This window comes from Pezoporus occidentalis, unplaced genomic scaffold (assembly GCF_034315485.1).
Source record: "Pezoporus occidentalis ecotype Australia unplaced genomic scaffold, CSIRO_AGI_Poc_V1 ctg151, whole genome shotgun sequence".
NCBI lineage: Eukaryota > Metazoa > Chordata > Aves > Psittaciformes > Psittacidae > Pezoporus > Pezoporus occidentalis.
The window spans coordinates 1,653,290-1,678,611 of record NW_026913328.1 but is presented as its reverse complement, the minus strand read 5'-3'; the positions used below and the strand labels follow the sequence as shown (position 1 = coordinate 1,678,611).

Genomic DNA, 25,322 nt, shown 5'->3' with positions numbered 1-25,322 from the left:
TGGGCCATGAAGTTCTTTGTGCTTTGTTTGCATTCAAAGGTCAAACCAGTTGATTAAAATGGCAACTAGTAAGTCCATCTAATGTGGTTACATGGTGGCCCAATAGTCTCCATGTGCACCTCATTAGGTCTAATTGCATTGAAGTGAACTGTAATTCACTGTTAATATAAAACAGCTGAGAGGATGGAGTTCTTCATACAAAGCGCAGTCAGGTAAGTAATTTCAAGCACGCTTTGTGTCCTTGCAAATTACAGCAGAATTAAGAGAAAGCTTGCATATTACTGACAAAGTGAAAAGGCTAGTAATCAGTAGATCAGGCTCAAGAGACAAAGGCTTAGTATGCAAGTGCAATACAGTATTTGCCAGCAAAAACTTCAGGACTGTACACGCATTAGACATCCATGGTTTTGATAGAATACTATTCATAGAATCATAGAAGAGTTAGGGTTGGAAAGGACATTAACATCATCTAGTTCCAACCCCCCTGCCATGGGCAGGGACACCTCACACTAAACCATGTCACCCAAAGCTTTATCCAACCTGGCCTTAAGCATCGTCAGGGATGGAGCATTCACAGCTTCCTTGGGAAACACATTCCAGTGCCTCACCACCCTAACAGGAAAGAACTTCCTCCTTATATCCAATATAAACTTCCCCTGTTTAAGTTTGAACCCATTACCCCTTGTCCTATCACTGCAATCTCTAATGGAGCGTCCCTCCCAGCGTCCTTATAGGCCCCCTTCACACACTGGAAGGCTGCTATGAGGTCTCCACTCAGCCTTCTGTTCTCCAGCCTGAACAGCCCCAACTTTCTCAGCCTGTCTTCATACAGGAGGTGCTCCAGCCCTCGATCATCCTCGTAGCCCTCCTCTGCACTTGTCCCAACAGTTCCATGTCCTTTTTATGTTGAGGACACCAGAACTGCACACAATACTCCAGGTGAGGTCTCACGAGAGCAGAGTAGGGGGGCAGGATCACCTCCTTTGATCTGCTGGTCACGTTCCTTTTGATGCAGCCCAGGATACGGTTGGCTTTCTGGGCTGCGAGCGCACACTGAAGCCAGCTCATGTTCATTTTCTCATCGACCAACACCCCCAAGTCCTTCTCTGAAGGGCTGCTTTGAATTTCTTCTTTGCCCAACCTGTAGCTGTGCCTGGGATTGCTTCAGCCCAGGTGTAGGACCTTGCGCTTGGCATGGTTAAACTCCATAAGGTTGGCATCAGCCCACCTCACAAGCATGTCAAAGTCCCTCTGAACAGCATTCCTTCTCTCCAGTGTATCAACTGAACCACACAGCTTGGTGTCATCGGCAGACTTGCTGAGGGTGCCCTCAATCCCACTGTCCATGTCACCGACAAAGATGTTGAACAAGACTGGTCCCAACACCAACCCCTGAGGGACACCACTCATTACTGGTCTCCAGCCGGACATTGAGCCATTGATCACAACTCTTTGCGTGCGGCCATCCAGCCAGTTCTTTATCCACCGAGTGGTCCATCCATCAAATTGATGTTGCTCCAATTTAGAGACAAGGATGTCATGTGAGACAGTGTCAAACGCTTTGCACAAGTCCAGGTAGATGATGTCAAATCATTCCTTATCTGTTCGAGGTCTCGACCCACTCCCCAGTCTTCATACTACTGAAAAAGCAAAGTTTTGTCCAGATTAGGGGAAACGACATATAAAAATCAAATCAAATCAAACCTGTAGGCAGCTCCTGAAAGACAAACTGGAAGAGAAGAAGGAACTTGAAAGAACTAAGAAAAGGCTAGACATAAATTCCAGTTTTTGGAGCAGCGTGAGATTGTTACAGTACCCACCTTTCACATCTGGCTTGCAGGGCAGAAACCATGCTTGAAAGGTACAATGCAAGGTGTAGTGGCAGTAAGGGACCTCAGAAATGGTTCCACCTTTGCTGACATGGAAGAGACTGCTAAAGAGAACACCTCCAAAACTTCACACCCAGACAAAGAAAGGCAGGTCTCAGAGGAAAAAGCACAGATGCTTACTTCAGCTAGTACCTGAACACTGTTTCAGAATATGTTCCAGATAGGGCTTTACAATTTACTTATCTTTATGCCAGGTGAATCCTATAACCTTAGCTGTTCCCATTTCTGACAGAAGTTCCTAAGTCTAACTTTGATTATCCAACATAAGCAGAACAACTTAAAAAGAAAAAGATCACTTCAAAAAAGAAGTCAAATGCCATCGCATATGCCAATTCTGAGCAAGACTGATAATCCTAACCATCTAAAATTTTTGAGCAGTCTCGCTGAATATCCAAAACTTAGTTCCTAACTGTATTACTTATTAAAACAGCACCTTAACCACACTGTGAGACCCCAGATCACAGAGTGGAACACTGCTGTGCTAGGTAGAAAGAGGACAAATCCAGTCACTTCCCAGGGACTGCAAAACAGAACATCAGGCTGAAGAGAACAGGAGAGATGCAAGCAGGTGCACAAAGAAACCAGGAAAGTAGGAAATGCAGCATTCACAGAACGTCCCAAGCCTGATATTTCTTCTCATTTCTTTCATAGGCTTCATAAAAATAAAAAGGGAGAGTTTTAAGGACTTGAATTTAATGAAGTCATCTTTCAAATATTTATGGCAGGGTCAACACAGAAGAAAGTACAAAAGTGCTTGTTTGAAAATCTAACAAGTGGTCAACAAGGGCATAACAGAAGGCAGGAGCTGACATCTCAAAAGAAGGGAAGAAGGGAAGGCTAGTATATGATACAGTAGAGATACAGACTTTGTTGCAGCATTTATTTGGACATTATGAACTTGTCAAGGCCAGGAAAAAAAACAACATTATGGCAAATGAAATATAAGACGTTTAAGAGACTGGATAAGTTTTAAGTGGTTTCCTCTAAAAAAGGGTTAATTCCCAGGCTTCATTTGATCCAGGATGCAACACTCCTCTGTCCATGTTTCTTTGCTTCAATCATGTCACAAAATAACCAAAACATGTTTCTCACTGCCGTTGATCAAAGTCAGTATAACAGTCTCACCTGATTTCTGATGAGACTGCTCACCCTGGAGATTCTCTGTGATGACCTGTAAAGAGTGCAAGGAAGAGGTGAATAAAATTCATTTCATTATTAGTGGAAAAAAAAAAAAAAAAATCAGGGTCACCAAAGTAACCACAATTGTCTGATGAAGGAAAGAGATCCCTCACTGCAACCCTCCTAAACTGCTTTGATTTACACTGCTTTCACTGACCATCTTAACTAATCTTTCTCCTAAGAGGAGGCTCTTTTATGCTTATGGGAGAAACCACACTGTGTATATACTGAAAAGTGAACTGACCCTGAAGAGTAGCAGTTGCTAATGGTGGGAAGTTTAAGTGGTTAGTATTTTCTGAACCTGCTGCTCTCCTTTGGCTCTTATTTAAATAAGTGTCAATTGCATTACTTTAGGAACAGACAGAGAGAAGAAATTTGATGTATCACTGTTGCTGCATCATACTACAGCTTCTCTATAATTTTACCTACTCTGATCTTTCAGGTACAGATGCTTTAATTGTTAAATGTCCCTGAAGACATTAAGTAGCAAAATAGCTAAATACACAGTTACCTAGGCAGCCCCCAGGAAGGATGTGCTTTGCATTAAACACTTTGATTATAATCTCTACATTCGTGATTTTGTTTCTTTGTTTCTGATAAGCAAATTGCCAATACCCAGTAAGACTGCTTCATTAATAACTTTAATTGCATATAGAATAATCAGGTATTCATATAATGAACACATGAGTATGGTCATATAGCTACTACTAGGATTAGCTACTCCAGACAGTGTAAAACATTAAAGCAATATATTATGCAAAAATTATAATTTAACTCACACTGTACTCTGGGAGAAGCAGAAAAAACTTGGGCACAAACTTTGTTGCTGGTTGAATCCTACATTGGAGTCAATCAAACCTCTCTTGCTTCCTATTCCATTTCAGGAATTCAAAAACTTTAACTTAGAAGATACTATTGTTCCAGGCTTTTCTAAGGCTCTTTTTTGACCCCCTTCGAAGGCTGTCCCTTCTACACTTTAGAGTCCTCATCTCTTCACTAGCATCTCCAATACCTTATTTTTGCTTTGAAGGCTTTTTTTAAAAGCAAGGAAAAATTACATGATATCTAATGGTTTGGCTAGTGAAGTTCTTCTCAGCCCTGCAAGTTTACAAACATCCTATAGTTGAGTGCTGGGCACTTATATGTGCAAAAGAGTTGTGTAACACAACCAACACCAACACAGAACTAATACTACAAAGATATTGAGAGCATTTATATATGAAGAGAAAATACTGCAATGTCCCAAATAAAAATAAATCCATGATCAGTTTGTGATTTACTTTGCAAGTGCCTGCTTTTTGTAGTCAAAGGTAAAGCTATAAATTCCTTCCTCTTTCTGGGAAAAGTTACAATTTAATATCTTTTATTTCTCCTTTTTTCCTTAATATTAAAGAAAAAATACCCCTGAAATGTCACTTGATTGATTGTAATGGCCAGCTGTTACAATCTCAATAGAAGTATAAGAACTGCTGCCTAAGGTGCACTGAAGAGTGCCAAGCCTCATAGCAACTCAGCTCATCCTAAACAGCACCACAGACTGGCGTGAAAACTGCAATTTTAAATTCTCCCAGAGACCCATTATTTGCAAACCATTGACACAAACAACTCCAGTCCCCCCATCAGTGTATACCTGGGGAGCTCTTCATCCACAGAGCCTTGCATGCTCAAAAGCTTTACACACTAGAAGACCTCATGAAATTTTGTCTAAAGAGGTGTTCTTAAATGTTTTTTTCCTCACCATCCAAAAATATAATCAATATATTAAATTATACACTTAGCCCATCTTGATTTAGGAAATTTTCATTACAGAAAACAAGTCTGGTATACAACTTTATGAAAAAGTAGAAAATCCAAGACAATTCATCAAAAAATTCTAGGTAGTTTTACAGAACAGACTGGTATATTTTTTAATAGTTGGAACTAAGGTGGGGAATTTATCTAGAACTTTGATTTACTGAAAATTTAATCCCCAAGGATTTATTCTTTTTTTCTATAAATCCTTGTGTTTACATTTAAACACCAGAGCATTAATATTACTGTACAATGGAACCTGCCATATGATTTTCTTTCATTTATACTAACCTTCTGTAGAACTTAAAAACCCTGAAGTGTTTAAGAACAGATTGAATATAGTATGATTAACTGACGATAACCAACTTTCAACAAAACATCTGATACACCTATCAGCAGCGAGTCTAATGGATATTTAGAATACTGCATTTTCTTGCCTTTCTACCCATTTTTTAAATTAAATCTGTGTCTGCCCTTCTAGGTTCTGTAAAATAAAAACAAACTCTAAAAATAATTATTGATATATAATTAGCTTTAAAATTACAGAAAGAATTCAGGATGGAGAAATTTAAGATTTTTGATACTTTGCAGAATAATCTGTACTGTTTAAAGTTCCACTCAGAGAAATTTCCATTGCAATATATTTCCTAAGCATCCTAAAAATACCATCTATTACACTATTTGATATGATTCTATTTTCTTTCTTATTTTCAGTTTTATGGGGGTTTGCTGCTCCTTTCTGCTTTATTTTTAGGGAAAAAAAGTGTTTAGCTTCTCTGGAAGAGTATTTTAGTTTTTATTTTTAACCTATTCTGTTTTTCAAAAATCAGAATGTGCCTGAATGGCAAAACACACTACTCTTGTTCAGATTTTGCTTCACAAGAAATTGAGGTATAGGCTCCTTCAATGCACCCAAGAGGTAAGCTCAATTTTGCAAAAGGACCAGGCAATATTCACACCTTATAGTGTGAAGATTTTGTATGCTATTACATATAGCTTAAGTAATTCACCCATCCTTTGCAATGTATTAGTATTCTTAGTGTATTAAGAAAAGTTCCTCCTTATATATATCAAAACCTCTTTTTTGTCATACCAGTCACACTTTATCTTCTGAAGGTTTTTCTAATAGTAGAAACCCTGGAGAAAGAGGAACATAATAGCAAAGAATCAATAGGCTTATTCATATTCACTGACACTCCAATCACTGCTTTCTTTACAGGGAAACTGGCACTCTTGCCCTACAATTAGAAACTTCTCATACCAGCAGCCAAGGTTGTTCCAAGCAAATCTAAGAATGAGCAGGAAAGGTGGAAATAAACTGACTCCAGGATGGCAAATAACAAACAATAAGAGAAACATAAAACTCATGCAGAGCCAAAACATTGCAGCCAAATCCAAGCACACAGTGCATATATGGTATTGCACATACACACACTCTGTAGCTGTTGCAGCTGCAGCTGTAGCAAAATACCTACTAAAATCCAACTGTGAACAAGTATTAACAGGCTCATTGCATCAATCCCATGGCAAAAGTGACACTGAGACATGAAGTTGTTGCTAATTATCCACCAGCCATTAATATATCTCCTGCTGCTGAGTTTTATCTCCTAACATTCCATCTGTGATGCTTTTTTACCTTATTTCCAATTCAGCTGCTGAAAATTTCATATGTAAGATATATTTTTTGGTCAAAGCAAAACGCAGCTCTGAGAAAGCTTCAATTCACAGAATCACATAGCAGAATAGGAAGAATGTTCATTGTAATCCTTAGCAAATATCTTCATCAAAGAACCATCAAAAGATTTGCGATGACAGTGTGAAGCTTTTCAGTTTCTTTTTTCTCTACCTTCTGTGTGTGTGTGTGTGACAGAACAAGAGGGATCTTGTAAAATTAGCAACAAAATTAACTTTCACTGGGCAAACCCATTTTTTCTAGCATAGCAAGAAATATTTCCATACTATTATGTTTTTTCTTCCTTTAAGCATGAACTAAAGATATTTATTTTTGAATACATACAGAAAAAGCTTTTTGGGGGGATAATATATACCAAAAGACGACAGTAAAAATGGGAAGGTTTATTGTAGCCTAAAGTATTTGTTGATACTTAATGGATTTTACACAATATATTTAACATTTTTGCTGTGCTGGGAAAACAGAATAAATATTAATCTCTTCCACCAGTTAATTTCCTCAACAGTCAGCTTCTGCTAAATGAGCTTTAGCACAGTCTTACAACACTATGTCTAATGAAATGGCACCCTTGGTAACTTGTACAGAGAAAATATGCATGTGATGATAGAGGTTTTCTTTGAGGTTTTCTTGGAGAGAGAGGAAAAAATATTCATGCTACCAAACTCCATGGTACAGAGGGGATGTAAAGGTCTCTGATCTGTAAGGCCAAAATGGACCTAAGGCCAAGTTAATACTATCAGAGAGATTACATCATCATAGAGATGCAAATGAGAACAACTCCAAATATGCTACAGCTAGATGCCTGAAGCATGAAGAAAAGCCAGAATAGAAGATGTTTGTGGAAGACATACATAGTCCTTTGAAAGCTAACATATATCCTATGCAGCAATTTCTTATAAAAGATTGTAGCACTGCCATATCATGTACTCCAAATTGTATGTTCACACTTGGTATTTTTCATATTTGTACTGTGCAGCGCAATATGATGGAATGTTGTGTTTTATGTAACAGTTCAATTTAGCTTTTATCAGTTCTTTCCACACCTCTAGATTTCATTCAGGCATTCTGTTTAAAACCACTGGCAGAGGTAATTCAGCTACTCTACCCATTCCACTCATACTTCCAAAATCTTCTCTAGTCACTCATCTTTGTTCATGGTAAACTCTCCTTATCTTTCTCTGAGTTTCTTAACCCTATTCTTCCACGTGTCTTGTCTTACATACTATTGAAAGGCCTTTCTTACAGCATCCATAATTTAGCCTTTTTAACATTAAAAACTGTGGAATGTCCTTAAATATATCAATAGCACTAATAAGCTTATTTCATTCCATCTTAACCTTGTATATTTTTTATTTTTTTTTATTATAAAGTCCTTTGCAGCAGGCTCAGAACACCCAGGCACGGCAATGAAGCTGACAGTACACAAATGAACACATACTAAAAAGCATTTTTATCTTTTGGGCTGTACCTTGAAAGTATCGAGTTCATCAGAAAAATATATTCCATTGACAAAAGCAATGAACAATCAGTTCTAAACCAGGCAATTTTCCTAGTTGGAGAATGAGGGAGTCTGAGTATTTATTATTCAGGTACAATATGCTAGAACTGATATAAAAGATCAATGCTTAAAAATATTACAAAAAAGCACATACTGAACATTGGCTGTAAGGTTATCTAGATAGTATGATCATGACTTTTACAGAATTTTTGTGACTATCCATCAGTAAAGGGTCTATCCTCATAACCCACAAGTAGAGAAACTTCTGTTTTTCATGAAAATATAGGCCAGAATTAGAGTCCTTACCTCTTGACCAAGTTACAGGTAAGACTGGTATAAATCAGTCTGCTGCTGTAGCAGCTATCATCAGAAGACCAGAGAGACCAGGATCAAATAAAAGACAATACAGATGTATCTGACTTAAAGATTTCAGGATATTGGTGTCTTCAATATCTTTCATGAGGTACATGTATAAAAGACAAAAAAAAACAACAGGTTGTTCATGAGGCTAAAAGTTAAATTTTACATTATACATTTTTGATAGACTTCTGACATTTTGATGAACTATTGAGCTGGTGTGTTCTACACCCAAGTATTCTAATCGGCATTCTTTATAAGCTGTTGGCTATGCTTTGAATTTTAAAATGCAAAACACAAAGCATTCTTGATACTAAATGATATTGTATGATATTTTGGAGTGCTATTCAGAATGGAAGCAGGACACTAAATATTCTCCATTGTTTTTAGTAAATTCCTTCCATAAAATTAACTTCACATCCACTACTCTTGTTTCTGCACCACAAATGCTTATTTGGACAAATGTTTTCATGACTGGCCAGAGAGAGAAATGGAAAATGACACCAAAAATATTTCTATTTGGTCATAATAAGGAAGTCAATGATATTGTTTAAACACTTTGGAAGCTAGAAGCACAAGAATTAATCAATACACTTATAGTACATTAGCAGATCCACAGCTGCAGAGATTGTTCAAAGATGGGTATTCATAATATCTCATATATCCAAATGCAAAATCCTTGTAAAAAAAAAAGAAAAAAAAATTTTTATATCAAGAAACACCGATGCTGTGACAACCTTCTGCTGCCATTGATCATTGGTTATAGAGGGTTTGACAAACAAGTAAACAAAGAACAGATCTTTGTGAAGGATTTTGCTAGAATTCTTCATGTTTGTTTATAGTACCCCTGGTACTTTCATGTTTGATATAAGAACTTGCACATACAGAAACAGGAAAAGTATTTCAGATAGAAAGAGGTGGCAGAATTTTTTGTAGCCTGGCACAATATCTACTCAATAAAGACATAATAGACTTTTACAAAATCTGAAAAGCAAGCAAAGAACTGGTATATTGGGTGGCTTCGGGGTGAGATAAATTTCATTGGGACAAACCTATCCCATGAAGTTACTTGAGTGCTAGCCAACAGATGCAAAGTAAGCTGGATGTATAATGAGGCACCCTGGTGCCCCACACCCTTGTACACTCACATTTCCTTTAGAAAGAAACCTGGGCTCTCCTGGTATGGACAATAAGAGCACACATGCCTCAAAATACAGAAATACAGAAATAACTAGAAAAGTCACTCTGTACTTAACTGTAGCAGAGCCAAACAGATTCTATTTCTTAACACAATTTCTGTGTATAATCAGTGTGCAATCACTATGATTGCCATATCAAAATCCCATTGAAATTGATGATTTTTTGTTGTTTTTTTTTTCAGTTTCAAAGCAATGTACTTAATTTAGCCCTTAATATTCTGGTATATAATATCTTAACCAGAGAAATTGGTCTCTTGAAAAGGAGGTTTTACAGGATGTGCTGTCTCTTTTGTAATTTTTTGAAGAGTCTTTGAAACTAATTAAACAGACAATGAATTGCATCTGATGCACTAGTACAAGTGCAACATGTATGTAAAATAGGAATCACTAGCCCGTAGTTTAGACGGTGGACTAGTTATACACAGATTCATTAAAAAAACCCAAGCCCTCTTTCATAGACAGAATCGGTCACCATATACCATATATATAACTGGGTGAAAAGAAGAAAGTATACTGTAGGCCAGACTTCATAGACTGCTTTACATGACTTTGGAGGTTTTTTTAAATTATGGGAGTCAATTTTTTTCAATTACACTCTAAAACTTTCTCCTTCCTGAGTACAAACCTCGTGTGCACACACAGACCTGAACCTAGGATGAAGCCTTTGTAAAAATTTGCCCTCTGGTGTTTAAACACAGATACTGAAACTTCACTTTGTCACTAAATACAAGAAAACACTGAAGGGCACAACATCAAACATTAGAAACTACATACTCACCATGTTCTTTTAGTTCCAATTACCTCATTAATATTTGTTCTCATACTACAGAGAATATACTTTGGAACATCTGTTTGTTGAGCTGGGTATCACTGAATCACAATTGGCTACTAATAGCTGCAACAAAGAAAATTATGGGAAGATTGTTTCTAGAGCGCAAATGTTTGCAGTTGCTGTTTTCCAGCAGTGAATATGCTTTTGGAAAAAGGAAATAAACATTAAGAAGGGAAGCACTGTGGTCTCCCCGCTGTCAGTATCACATATTCTGTGAATGGGAGCATCATTTTGTTACTATGTAGCTAAACAACTGCTTAAGTGATCGATAAAGAAGATTATCTTAAATCATAGCATGAATTCCCAATATCATACATAAAATCAATAAAACATACAAGGAAAAGGACTAAAAATTTCCACTAAAACATAGCCTGCTGCTTTGGAAAATAATATTTAGTAGGTTGGCTTTTTTTTTGTTTTACTAATTATGAGCTCAGTGGCAGTTTATTCTGCAGTAAATCTGCTGGTGTGAGATTAAACCTGTTATTGAACAGAGTTTTGAATCTACTGCAAGGCACTCATCACTGCTGGAGAGTGAACATTGCTGTTATCTCATTTAAAAGTTGGCCAGCAAAGCAGCCCATTTGTTTAAAATGCAATTAAGCTGGTGTCTTGAAGAGAAATTAGCAAGGAGTACTTCATTCTAGAGGCATAAGAGGTCTGTTCATAGACACATTAATCCTGTGATTTGGGACATCATTACGATTTGAGACTGTGTTCCGAAAGGATGTGCAGTATACAACAAGCACAAAAGAGAAAAGCTGTTGATTGAGACAGGTCAGCTCTGTTTCATGAGCTCCCAAGATCTCCACTAGTTCATGCCTGTTGCATGTGCTTGCTACAAGAAAAAAAAAATACTGTGGCCGAATTGAAATCATTAGACATTTGGGAGTTTACAGATCACTAGATTATGTTAAAGAAAACACTGAAGTCTATTTTATAGAAACACACAGTAGGATTATTTCAGTCTTGTGGCAAATATTCCACTGTTGATTTGTAAGATGCTGATCAATATTACACGTAAACAGCTAATTAATTATCTCAGGCAGAAAGACTTATTTATATAAATATATAAATATAAATATAAATATAAAAAAATAAACTAACAAAAGTTCTGTTTAACTACAATTCTTCGGGAAATAAACTGGGACCCACAGTATCAGCATATTCTTCTGAAAAAGCAAAACTTTTAAGTCTCTAAAGTGGAATAGCAGAGGACACATTCTTTCATGATGCAACTTGATCAAAGTTAAATGCCAACTTCAGTCTTTACAGAAGTCAGTCGAGGTACAGCAAAACAACTTTTTTTCCTGCTGACCTGTGAAACATGACAAGACAGTCCCAATCTGAAGAATAAGTAAACAAAGGCAGGCATATTTTCAAATACATGCATGTCTGAATGCCCACATACTTTTTTCGCAGAAACGATTCACAGGTATCGACCTCTGTTTCACACTACAGGTTCTGTCTGGACATACTTGGATGTTCATGTACATTTTATAGATACTAATCTAGATTAATTGGCAATTACAAATTTATTTTTGGTGTGATTTTCTCAACTTGCTAATCACAGGAATGCAAAAACCAGTTTTGGCCAGAATATCTTCAAGGATGCCCTAAATTCTGTTTCTTGTTTTACTGGGACCCCCAGGGCCTTTCCAAATCCAAACTGCAATAAGAGCAGTCTTCTCATTGCCATGCTTTTCCCCAACTTCATCCTGCAAACAGAGACTGAAAAGGAGGAATTTTGTATGCTGTGAGCTCTGTGTCAGTTCCTTGTTAGACTGGCAGCCTCCTCAGACAAAAAAAAAAAAAAAGAACAATAAAAAATGATCTCAGCTGGCCAGGGTTTGCATTTGTTTTTTGTTTTCTGCATTGCTCCATGAGGTTAATGAGGGACCAGGACCTGAGTCTGGCTGAATGTTTATTTTTATATTGCTGTGGTTTCACAATTTTCTACCAAACTTCATTTAGCATTTTCAGTGAGGTAACAGCAACGAGATGCTGGTAGCAGAATCCAGTCAGTATTTGCCACTACTGTGGACAGGAATTACATTTTAAATTGCTGGTTCGAAATAAACTCAGTGACCTATTATTAGTTTCTGACACCCCTCCGTAATTTAGCTTTGGGAAACCTTGATGAGACTTGGACACTGGATGAACAGTTTTGATCATCACCATTCACTCTCTTGTGCTCATAGAGCTTAAATCTGAGCATGGCAACATCTGAAACATAGCAGACCCTTACAACATGTGCAAGCTGTCCTGAGCAGTGCTTTTCTACCAAGTGCTGATTGGCAAATACCCAACAACAACAAAGGAGCAGTGTGCTACCAGGATTTAAGCACTCTTTCCAAAAAAAACCTCAATTTCTGAAAGAAACAAATATCAAAACACAAACTTTAGCTGTCTTGTGATTTTGTCCTGCTGTCTCTGTACTAAATAGACTGAGGAGCAAGCTCTGAGTGAGAAGTAGCAATGTACTTGGATTGGACTCCACTACACTTCTACTTACTTCTGTCCATCATTACAAACTAACACTGGACTGTAAGCTGACTGAATTTTTAAGACTTCAGATTTTCTCATACTGAGAAGAGCTCCTGTGGGGATACTTCAAAGTTTTCAAAAGGTAGGAGAGTCTGTGGAGAAGGCGATACATACCCTTTCTGTGCAGCCTACAAGGACGCTACTCAGCACGGGCAGATCTATGGTGTTAAGCACAAGACTTAAATTCTACTTACTGGCAAAAATTAGTCTGTAGTGGCAGTGAGGAAATATGCAGAATCAAAGCCTAGCCTCTCAAAACAACTGTTTTTTCTCTGCCAAGGGCACTTTCAGCCCCAGCTGCATTTAGTTCAAAGACAAAAGAATCCGCAGCTGGGGCCCAAATAGAAAATGCTACTTTCAAATGACACAGGAGGCTTTAGGTCCCCAAGGTTTTTTATTCATTTAAATGAATAAATAAATAATAAGAAAACAAAATTTTTTTTTTCTTTTTTTCTGCTGCTTTTTCCTTGGACATAATGATTCAGCTAGTCTGAAATAGCAAACAAGTTCCAGCAACATCCGTACAGGCTAGAACCTTCATTAGTTAATCAAATCATTCCTTTTTTGTATTCCATAATACAGTTCTTCTACTGATTTCTTTAACCTTTCATTTTGGACACAATTAATGTAATCACACTTCTAACAATTTGGAGATGATTTCTTGCTAGCAAACTGCTACATACAGCGACGTGCTTCCCATTTTTGGCTTGCCTCTCAAACAGCCAACAAAAACGGGAGTTAAAAGTTAAGTCAATTTCTTTTTAATTATCTTTTCTTTCTTTCTAATTATCTTTTGATCACAGATAAGATGAAGAAATTACAAGAGTTTTTTTCATCGTCCACAAAAGCTGATGATGTCTGCATGTCTAGTATAACATACTGGTGACGCTTATTGTTTCTGCAAGATGCCTTGACATCATTTTGGAAGGAAAGCCTGTATGTTACCCTGGAACAACATAACTTTTAAAAAAGCATAGAACTACCAAGATCATGAAGCAAAGTATACCCATGAAATGACTGATTTTTTGATTAGAGACAAGTCAGACAAAAATTACCTTTAACCAACATTGATACTCTAATCTTTCCTTTATGCCCCATACAAACAAGCATAACACGAAGGCTAGTTAAATATTCTAAACTTATTCTCAAGAAAGCCGTGACATCCTTATCTAATTCCACTAATTCTGTGTTTGTAACAGAGTAAGTCACCACCTCACAAGAGTAGCACATCTCTATGGTACATTTTCTAGCTTTCATCCAGCTTCTCTAATATGCCAAGCAATTTCGCATCTACTTCTGCCTTCGGGAGACTATTCCACAATCTAATAGATCTCATTGTCAGGAAATTTTTCTGCACTGCCAAGTAGTTCCCAAGAGTGCTACTTTTATTTAAGGGAGGGGAACTGATTCTGGCAGTAGTGTAGTTGCTCCTCTGATATTTTCAGTTAGTGGGTGCAAGTAGCCAAACACCATCTGGTACCCAGCTGGTACAGTATATTTAGATGCACCTAAAATCTTTCCAACCCTTCCTGGCTCATCTTTGTTTTTGGAATCAGCTTCTTAATCATTTTTAATCACTGTATTGTTTTGCTATCTGGAAAATTCCTTTGTATGTATACAACTATTGGAAGGAAGAATTTAATTATAGTTCAGAGACTATTATTATGAACAAAGCAGTGAGGCAGGTTTGGTGGGTTTTTTTCCCTCCACTTCAGTTTAATTATCTTTAACAAGTTTTAATTGTGTATCTTTTTTCAGTTTACAGTATGCAAAGTGTCTCATGAGATGAACAAATCTATGAAAGTGGGGCAAGGTTAGTGGCCACACTTGTACATAAACATGAGCAACAGTAGATCTTTTATGATATGTGCAATCAAAACATGAAAAAGAGAATCTATATGGCAGCTTTAGCAGCTAAATGCTTTTAAGTATTCAGAAGGCATGTTTCAAAGACATGCTTTTGTACAAGACCATACACATTAAATTATTTTTGGTATAATTAGACTTAGGAAAAAGGTAAGCAAGTTATGAGTGGTATCTTTTAAATGAACAAGGTGGTTAATGACTGCCCTATTATAGGTCCAAATGCAGTTCCTCCCAGAGACAACCCCTTTTTAATATTTTTCTCAAGACTCACTAGAGTGAAAAATGTGTTTAGTCTCTGGCACGCTTCTGCAACATAAAACCACTACCTATCTTCATGGACTGATTCCCAAGCCTACTGAAGTTAGTGGGAATCTTTGCCCTGACATGAGTAGGTTCGGATTAGACCCCAATGCATAGCTAATATTTTTCAGTATTGTAATAAAAATCTTCAGTAAAGTCATTGGAGTGATAGCATGTAAGCCTAGAAGTGTGCTTTGTGCAGTTGCTATTTAAGTCACTGGGAGTTTTGCCTCAGAATTAGATAAAGGCTATGGAGCATCCTCAGTTTGCTTTAGCAGTGCAAGCAGAAAGGTAATTTTTTTTCCAACAAAAATAAATGACTTGTCTGTTCCAGAGAATACAGGAAAGCAAATGTAGTCTCCATCATCTCCAAAATGAAAAATGAATATGCAAAACAAAAATCAGCCACTACTGAGAAAATAGCTTATTTCCCCATGTGAAACCATTTAAAACAAGAAAAGGAACTACCCAAGGAAAACAGATCTTGTCTTTCTCAGGAGACACATCTTCCTCTGAAGAAAGTAGGTTCCAATGATTGGGAGAAAGCATATACAATTCTCCACAAAATTATCTCTAAAAAGTACATTTAAAGCAAATATTTTGATCCCATCTGTCAGAGTAGCAAAGTGTTCTGCTGAAGTCCTGTTTCTCAATTGGTACCTATGCTGCCACACACATAGCGCACATTCCCAACACCAGATCCAGGACCTACACCACCCACGTGAACTGAGATCCCAGAACCCACTTGTCCCAGTTTTGAAGGCCTGAAGAGATCAGTTTCTTTCTGTCCAAGATGAATCAAACATACTGCTATGAGTAAAATCTGAACACGTATTTTGCTTGCCAGGAAACTGGGGCATGTATGCATGAACAAAAGATTTTCTGTAGACATTTTGCAATGAAAAACACTGACTGCAAATTCAGTACTCAAATTCAGAGCTTGGTTTATCTTATTCCTTTTGTGTATCAAAATGGAAAAAAAAAAAAACAAGAAAAAAACAAAACATTTCAAAAGGTGAAGAAACTTAACCTTGAAAAGTTAAATACTCCTTTAAATCAGAAAAAAAAGCCACTATCAGAGTTACTTGGCACGCACTTCATCCTCTTCATTCGTGTGATGTCACCATTCTCAACAGGGCACATTGGCACATTTGAGGTGCAGTCTGTATGTATGATCTTTAAGATAAGTACCCACAACCTAGACGAAATCTCCAGTGAATTAACAGCTAAATTTACCAAGTTCTATAACACGTGTGAATGGAATTTTTTTTTCCAGAGCCTAGTTTCGATGACTATTAATTGGGGGAATAAAAAAAGTGCTCCTTGATACTATGTTTTCTCCATAGTATGGTGATACCATACCTCCCAAGATGAATCTTAGGAGCACTTAAAAAACCTCTTTCCCTAACACTGAGATTGCATTCCCTAATGCTGAGATTGCATTAGCTGCAACTTTCAGTCACCAGCACTCTGAGACAGAGACCTCTGTGAAACATTTCTGCCTGAAGTCTTAAATGTTAGCAAATTTACATGCAATTGAAAATCAAATCTTGTAATAAGAACTACTAGGCAATCATAACTATGGACAATAATACTACATCTCCCTATAATAGAAATGAAAGAAAAGGAAACAGAAAAATATGATTAAGAGGAGAATGAAGAACAAAGCAAATGAACACGGGACCCAAGCTTGTAGGCCAGGTCTAGTGGGGGCTGGTGGAGCTCGTCTGATAAAGAAGGGAAAGAGCAGTTTTGGTAGGAGGCTTGCCAGACTGGTCAAGTAGGCTTTAAACTAGATGTGTTGCGGGAGGGGAGCATCATTCCATTCCAACACACCCAGTCAGTTGACAGAACCTATAATAAATGCTCAGAACAATGTAGAGATATCCCAGCTGCTCCAGCCAATGAGCCGGCTTCAGTTGGAGTTCGGCTCAGATGCCTCTATACAAACGCCCATAGCATGGGGAACAAACAAGGGGAATTAGAGATGTGTGCACGTCTATGGGGGTATGATATAATAGGCATCGCACAAACATGGTGGGATGGCTCCTATGACTGGAGTGTTGGAATGGAAGGTTACAGGCTCTTTAGAAAAGACAGGCCTGGCAGGTGGGGAGGGGGAGTTGCCCTTTATGTTAGGGATAGGCTGGAGAGTATGGAACTCTGTCTGGGGACAGGTGAGCAGTCCACAGAGAGTTTGTGGGTCAGGGTTAAAGGGAATATAGCTATGGCAGACATTACTGTGGGGATCTGTTACAGACCGCCTGATCAAGGAGAACCTGCGGATGAAGCACTCCATAGACAGATAGGAAAAGCCTCACGCTCACAGGCCCTTGTTCTCATGGGTGACTTCAACCACCCTGACATCTGTTGGAAGGACGGTACGGCCCGGCACAAGCAATCCAGGAGGTTCCTCGATTGTGTAGAAGACAACTTCCTTCTGCAAGTAATAGAGGAGCCGACAAGGAGAGGTGCCATTCTTGACCTCGTGCTCACCAACAGGGAAGGGCTCGTTGGAAATGTGACTCTCCAGGGCAGCCTTGGATGCAGCGATCATGAGATGCTCGAATTTGAGATCCTCAGGACAGTGAGAAGAGCGTGCAGCAAGCTCACTGCCCTGGACTTCAAAAGAGCAGACTCTGGCCTCTTCAGGAACCTGCTTAGTAAGGTTCCATGGGATACAGCCCTAGAGGGCAGGGGGGCCCAAGACTGTTGGCTGATATTCAAGGATCACCTGCCGCAAGCTCAGGAGTGTTGCATCCCAACTAGAAGGAAGTGCAGCAGGAGGGCCAGGAGACCTCCTTGGATGGATAAGGAGCTGCTGAGGAAAATTCAATTGAAAAAAAGAGGCTTATAATAAGTGGAAGCAAGGACAGGTGGCATGGGAAGAGTACAGGGATGCTGTCCGAGAAGCTAGGGACCAGGTTAGGAAAGGTAAGGCCCAGTTAGAATTAAACTTAGCTAGAGGTATTAAAGATAACAGGAAGGGATTCTACAGCTACATAGCAAATAAAAACAGACTAGGGAGAATGTAGGCCTCCTCAGGAAGCTCTGGGGAGAACTGGCTACACAGGATTTGGAGAAGGGTGAGGTTCTGAATGACTTCTTTCCCTCGGTCTTCTCTGGCAAAGGCTCTGACTGCACCACGCAAGTCTTGGAAGGCAGACACAGGGACTGTGAGAATGAAGACCTTGTGCCCACTGTAGGAGAGGAACTGGTTCGAGACCATCTTAAAAATCTGAACGTGTACAAGTCCATGGGTCCTGATGAAATCCATCTGCGGGTCCTGAAGGAGCTGGCAAATGAAGTTGCGAAGCCGCTGACCATCCTATTTGAGAAATCATGGCAGTCAGGTGAAGTTCCCGATGACTGGAAAAAGGAAAATACAACCCCCATTTTCAAGAAGGGGAAAATGGATGACCCGGGGAATTACAGACCAGTCAGTCTCACCTCTGTGCCTGACAAAATCTTGGAGCAGATTCTCCTGGAAGGCATGCTAAGGCACATGAAAATCAACAAGGTGCTTGGTGACAGCCAGCATGGCTTCACTAAGGGCAAATCCTGCCTGACCAATCTGGTGGCCTTCTATGATGGGGCTACAGAACTGATGGACAGGGGTAGAGCAGTTGATGTCATCTACCTGGACCTGTGCAAAGCGTTTGACACTGTCCCACACAACATCCTTGTCTTTAAATTGGAGAGACATCAATATGATGGATGGACCACTCGGTGGATAAAGAACTGGCTGGATGGCTGCACGCAAAGAGTTGTGGTCAATGGCTCAATGTCCAGCTGGAGACCAGTGACGAGTGGTGTCCCTCAGGGATCGGTGTTGGGACTGGTCTTGTTCAACATCTTCATAGGTGACATGGACAGTGGGATTGAGTGCGCCCTCAGCAAGTTTTTCAATGACACCAAGCTGTGTGGTTTGGTTGATATGCTGGAGGGAAGGAATGCCATCCAGAGGGACCTTGACACGCTTGTGAGGTGGGCTGATGCCAACCTCATGTAGTTTAACCATGCCAAGTGCAAGGTCCTACACCTGGGTTGGAGCAATCCCAGGCACAGCTACAGGTTGGGCAGAGAAGAGATTCAGAGCAGCCCTGCCCAAAAGGACTTGGGGGTGTTGGTTGATGAGAAAATGAACATGAGCTGGCTTCAGTGTGTGCTTGCAGCCCAGAAAGCCAACCATATCCTGGGCTGCATCAAAAGGAGCATGACCAGCAGGTCGAAGGAGGTGATCCTGCCCCTCTACTCTGCTCTTGTGAGACCTCACCTGGAGTATTGTGTCCAGTTCTGGTGTCCTCAATGTAAAAAGGACATGGAACTGTTGGAACAAGTCCAGAGAAGGGCCACGAGGATGATCAGGGGACTGGAGCACCTCCTGTATGAAGACAGGCTGAGGAAGTTGGAGCTGTTCAGCCTGGAGAAGAGAAGGCTGAGTGGAGACCTCATAGCAGCCTTCCAGTATCTGAAGGGACCTATAGGGATGCTGGAGAGGGACTCTTCATTAGCGACTGTAGTGACAAGACAAGGGGTAATGGGTTAAAACTTAAACGGGAAGTTTAGGTTAGATATAAGAAGGAAATTCTTTCCTGTTAGGGTGGTGAGGCACTTGAATAGGTTGCCCAGGGAGGTTGTGAATGCTCCATCTCTGACAGTGTTCAAGACCAGGCTGGATGAGGCTTTGGGTGATATGATTTAGCGTAAGGTGTCCCTGCCCATGGCAGGGGGGTTGAAACTAGATGATCTTAAGGTCCTTTCCATCCCTAACTATTCTATGATTCTACGAAAGCACTAGCTACACACTGGCACACAGTGAAAACCTATGAAATTGCTACAGCATTCATCTCAATGGGAGGAGAGAGAGAATCTGTCCTCATCGGAGCAGAACTGCAAATCTTACAGGAACAACAAGACCTGCTGGCAGCTGCCAATTTTAGTGCTGTCATGAGGCAGTGTTCCTCTTACCTCAAGTATATTGTACTTTAAAAAATTAGTCATATTAGTAAAATGAAGTATAGTTGCCTGCCATTCTCATAGGCAGGAAAATAAACAGAGTACCTTGTAATCTAGTAGATGTGTGACAGATGATTGCTCAACTGATTTCATCTCCTCATTCACTCCTTATTACAAACTGCGGGCCTTGTAACTGCAGCATCTCCTGCCAAGCACCACATCAGTGAAATGAAGAAAACACTTGTTCACTCTCTTGGCTGGAGGTAAGACAGCAAGTCAGTCAGATGCTGTTGTGATGGCGAATGCATGAATTTAGTTAAGGCTCCAAAGGATAGGAGCTATGGAAGGGAAGAAGTCAAGAAGCTTGGGAAATTAAATATTTTAAATGCAGAAGCAGCAGATTCTTGCCTTTTTTGCGTGTCTTCTGTTACAAAACTGACAGGCCTTTTATCTTACAGTCAGTCAGAAAGTAGAATTCTTGATCTCAACACTGCTGAATCTGGGAAAAGTGAAAATGTAGGTCTGAATTTATTGCAACCCTTTCTCTGACCTCTACTGGAGGTCTCTCTCCAACAGTCACTGCTTTCAGCAATAGGTCTCCATGGCTTATGCACTTCCTTTCATTATGCAGGCCCATCTCATGTTTGTGATACCCACCAACGGGAAATATAGCTAATGTGTGATACTCATTTTTCATTTATTAATACTTAAAAGAACACAATGGTACTTAATTAAGACATAACTAAAAGACATCTGATGTCTGAGAATTTTTTTACACTGCTCACAGTTTACAAGCACATTTAAGTTTCAATAGATTCTGAAGTGCCAAAACCAGAATTTTATTTGGCACTTCTTATCTCTCTGTGCCTTCTACTGTAGGACATGTACATTACAGTTTATATGTGAACATTCTGTCCATTAAGCTATATCCAATTTTCATTTTTAGACACTCTATAATGAAACAAATCTGATTAAAAGCAAAGTAATAATTTTTCTCACTTTTTAAACACTCTTACTTTTTTTTCTTCTTTTCAGCAATCAAATCCATTACGTACTCTGAATACATTAAAATCTGAAGTTGTTTTTGTGCCCTGGCAAACGATCTTTAGCAAGCAAGCTTTTCCCTTTGGAAGAATTTTCCTTCCAACCACCATGTTTATAACTGTATACTGTCTGCTATACTAGAAGAAATCTAAAGGATTTGACAGACTTCATAAACGTAAACCATACTTCTGAGAGAGTAATGGGCATTATCTACTGATGGTCCTTATGATATTTTATCTACAGCAGAAGAGACTTATTCTAGATGATAGCACATATTGCCCTGGCTGCCTAGGGCATCTGCTTTACTTTGTTTTCTGACCCATTTCTATTAAGCACAGAGACTAGCTGAGGATTTATGCACTTTCTGCTCACTGTTCACTTTGGAACCTCAGATTTATGACTCAATAGCAATGTTTGATGTGTTGTATTCTGTAGTCAAAAATTAGAGTTTTAGTTACAGGCCAACATATGAATTAATAAGCAGTCCTTCAATCTATAATGTTCTATTTGAGTTTCTATTAAAAGCTCCATATCAAATAACTTAATATTTGGAAGCAAGAATTTATAATAGATCAAATATTTCAACCATAGATCAAACATTTCAATTATGCCAATGCCTCAGTCAATCAATCTATCAATCAAAATAATAAATAAAATTCCTTGTGTCTGTTTTAAAACTGACAGTAGAAAAGGAGTGAGGGAGAAAACAGCATTTGGACACTGGATTTCCATATGCTTCTAACTGAATTTATGGTTTTCCAAGAAAAAAAGTCAAATACAAAAATTAAAAAACCCTTGATGCTATTTAGTAAGTTTTCAAGGATCATAGTTCCAAACTGCTCTGTTCTCTGGAGTCCTCTGCAAAGAGGATTGTTACATGTGTGATCTGGGGTTCCTAACAGTGTATTATCAGTAAATGTTTCTATACTGTCATAACTTTTAAACTGAACTTATCTAAGAAAAGTTTTAGTTAGAAATAGAAAGCAGGAATGAATATAGAGACCAAGATAACTTGAATGCTTTCACACTGTTATCTCTCATAAATTGTGACATTTGGTATATCAAAAATAAGCTAAGGAAAGTGAGATTTGATAGGTAGATGATAGCACAGGAATAGAAGTCACCTAAGAGCAGTCATATTATGGAAGAGGATTATACACAGCTTTTGAGGAGGGCGAGGGAAGTCTTGGCTGTGGAAACATCGCTTAAAGAGATGTTACTGCTGGAACAAGAATATTGTAAGACAAGATCTGACTGAGAGGAGAATATAGAACAATAAAGCAAATGAAGTCTTACAGAATAACCACGACAAAAGTTCAGTAAGACATTTTCTGTTTATTCAACATAGAGATTATTTGGGTTTGTAGCAGACAGGCTTGCTCTACAGAAAGAGACTGTAATGAATATAATTCATCCTTTAATGAACGCCTAATCCTTAGCCTTTAATACCCCCTACCACCATCTATGTGCTAGACAGGTTTTATTGATAATGCCAAGCAGGGACACTGACTATCTGCTTACAGGAAAGCAGTTCATTAAGCTATCAAAGAAGCAGTCAAAGGACCATAGAATCATAACTGTTCTGCTTCTCCTGGAAAACTGTTTCTTTATATTGAAATTGCAAATTTAGAGATAATATTTAACCTGTGGCTCCAGGTGACACACAGGCACAAAATTGAACTTCTGTTACCATTACTTGATCTCTTATCTTCAGTGTGTGTAAAAGTTTTGAGAAGCTAATCCTGGAATTTTTTTTTTTTTTTTTTTTTTGCTAACTAGGCACTAAATATGCATGTATTGCAGAACTGATCACTGCCTGATGCCTTGTTTTGGTAATGAAAATAGGCGATATTAGATTTATCTGGAAACTCCAGGATAACTACGCACTAAAACGTAATCCAGAAAATAGTAAAGTGAACAAAAAAATTTACATGACAGCAAATATGGAAAAGCGAGCATGGTCCTTCGCAAGGAATTAAACATGTAATTCCAGATTAGCAAGTGATCTCACTCAACTCACTATGTGAGTGACATAGGTTGCAGCTATGATATAGTTTTTACTTCTCACAAGTATGGAGAAGGGAACAAGAGAAAAAAAAAAATCACAAAACAAAACAACAACTAATGTCCCTCTTTTTAGACTCTGAAACATGATGGGTAGCCCATCTAAAGATCTAAAATAAAACCCCTTTCATGCCACACTTGAAGAGGTACTTGAATTCAGGCCTGCAGCTTCACAATGAGCATCCTCAAGAGCCAAACACAAAGGACTTTCAAGTAAGTTGTTACTACTAAAAGTCCTTGTCTAGCTCAGGCAAAGCAGGGTTTTGAACATGGCTGTCCTGGAGTGTGGCATGTCACAGGTGAGGCTGCTACATATTTCAAAGGATACAGGAAAGGAAGGAAGGAAGCTAATTCTCCAGGAATTTTGTGTTTTACAAGCTTCTAATTAATCATGCCTCAGGTGCAGAACAGGCAAGGGAATGCATCCTCTCTCAGCAACACCTGGGAGAAAGGGAGAAGCCAGCTAGCAACATCAGGACTCAGGGAATTATGGCCATCAGCAAAAACTCAGGCACAACGGTGAGCCGTAGCTTTAGGGTGGAAGTGGCACTGACACAATAAATTTAAGGAAAACTGAGATGTCTGAATCTCTTTCAATTTAGCCCCTAAAATACTAAGTAGTGATATTTTTAACATTCAGAGATTACATGTAAAAACCCAAAACTGAGTCAAAAACTCCCTTCTATTTAAAGCAGTCTCAATTTCTAGAAATCAATATATAGAAATGAAAGAAAATCAATACCTTCAAAATAGCCTTTGAGATCTAAGTGTTTGAACACCAATATACTGCATCTTGTAAAGCATAACCTACACAGTTCCAAGGGAGGCCAGACCCCTTGTACTATGAGAGTAATAGGCTATCTTGAGCTCCTTCAGACATCTGGGAAATTTAACAGAGATACTCTGAACTCACTTGTAAAAAGGAAGCAAACTACTTACGAAAGTAAAGTTGATGGTTTTAAGACATCTCTAAATAAGTTTTAGAATCACCTTTGAGCTGGCTCAAGCTTTCATTAAACCCTTTTTTGTCAGGGTTTGTATACTGGGTGCGTGTGTGCAGGTATGGACAGGAGGTTGCAGGAGCTTCTGTTGGGGAGATGTGGGAACTGCCCCGTTCCAGACACAGCCAGTCCTTGCTGCTTCTGCAATGCACTCACCACAGCACACAGATGGGCCCATCAGTGAAGCTCATGAAAGCGCCTCTGTGAAAATATATTTAAGACTTATTTAAGAAAGGGCAAAACACTGCCCAGGAGAGTGAGGAGAAAAGTGTGAGAAACAGCCCTGTGAGCAGCCACGTCTGAGGAGGAGGAGGAGGAGCTCCAGGCATCACAGCAGAGACTCTTCTGCAGTCCAAGCAGAGACCAAGGCGGAGCAGGTATTTCCTGAGAGGAAATGTATCTCTAAACACACTGAAGGAAGCATTTACCACAAAGTGGTGAAGCTCGGCATAAAGACACAATCACGATGATAAACAAACAAAAAAGAAATCACCTTTAAGTTAATTCATGGGTTTGCTTTTTTTTCTCCTCACAGAAGTTGTAAAGATCTATGAATTATATAAAGAAGAAAGAGAAAAATATGATCATGACTTCTTATGTAGTTAACTGACAAATATTTTACATTCCAGAGTCTGCATCTGATTCAAACGCATTAAGTGTGAGCAAAGCCTATTGCAGGTTCAAGCAAACACAAGGGTTTGGTGAGATCTGTGATCTCCATCAGACTGACCGCCCATGTACGCTGCACTGTTCACCCCAGTTCTCCCTTTTATACCCCTGTACCTTTGTACAGCATCTATGTTTTAGGGTCTCACAAAGATTTACTCACTTGCACATCAGAAAATAAAATGTCTTAATAATTTTTGTTAGAAAAATGAGGAGAAAAAAAAAAAAAAGAGATGCTGCAGGCAAGTTCCTAGTGAGGCAATACCTCATCCTAAAAGCTTCTACTCAAAAGCCAGACTCAGAGCTTGTTTCTCTCCAGGTTACAAGTTCCAGCTGTCACAAAGCATAAGATTAACAGTTATAAAAACTTGAGAATGGTTCTAAACACAATGCTGGGATGAAAGCCTTTCTACATTGAATACAGTGGTGCCCCAAGC

The 25,322-nt window shown here is 38.9% G+C and overlaps 1 long non-coding RNA gene across 1 annotated transcript in view; it reads right to left on the bottom strand.

The window, feature by feature from the left end:
• The window catches only part of LOC134159779 (uncharacterized), a 271,155-nt gene that overhangs the window by 195,864 nt on the left and 49,969 nt on the right, over positions 1–25,322 (bottom strand). Inside the window, exon 2 of the long non-coding RNA XR_009963300.1 lies at positions 3,015–3,060. This is a non-coding gene — a long non-coding RNA (uncharacterized LOC134159779). The remainder of the gene's footprint in view (positions 1–3,014; positions 3,061–25,322) is intronic.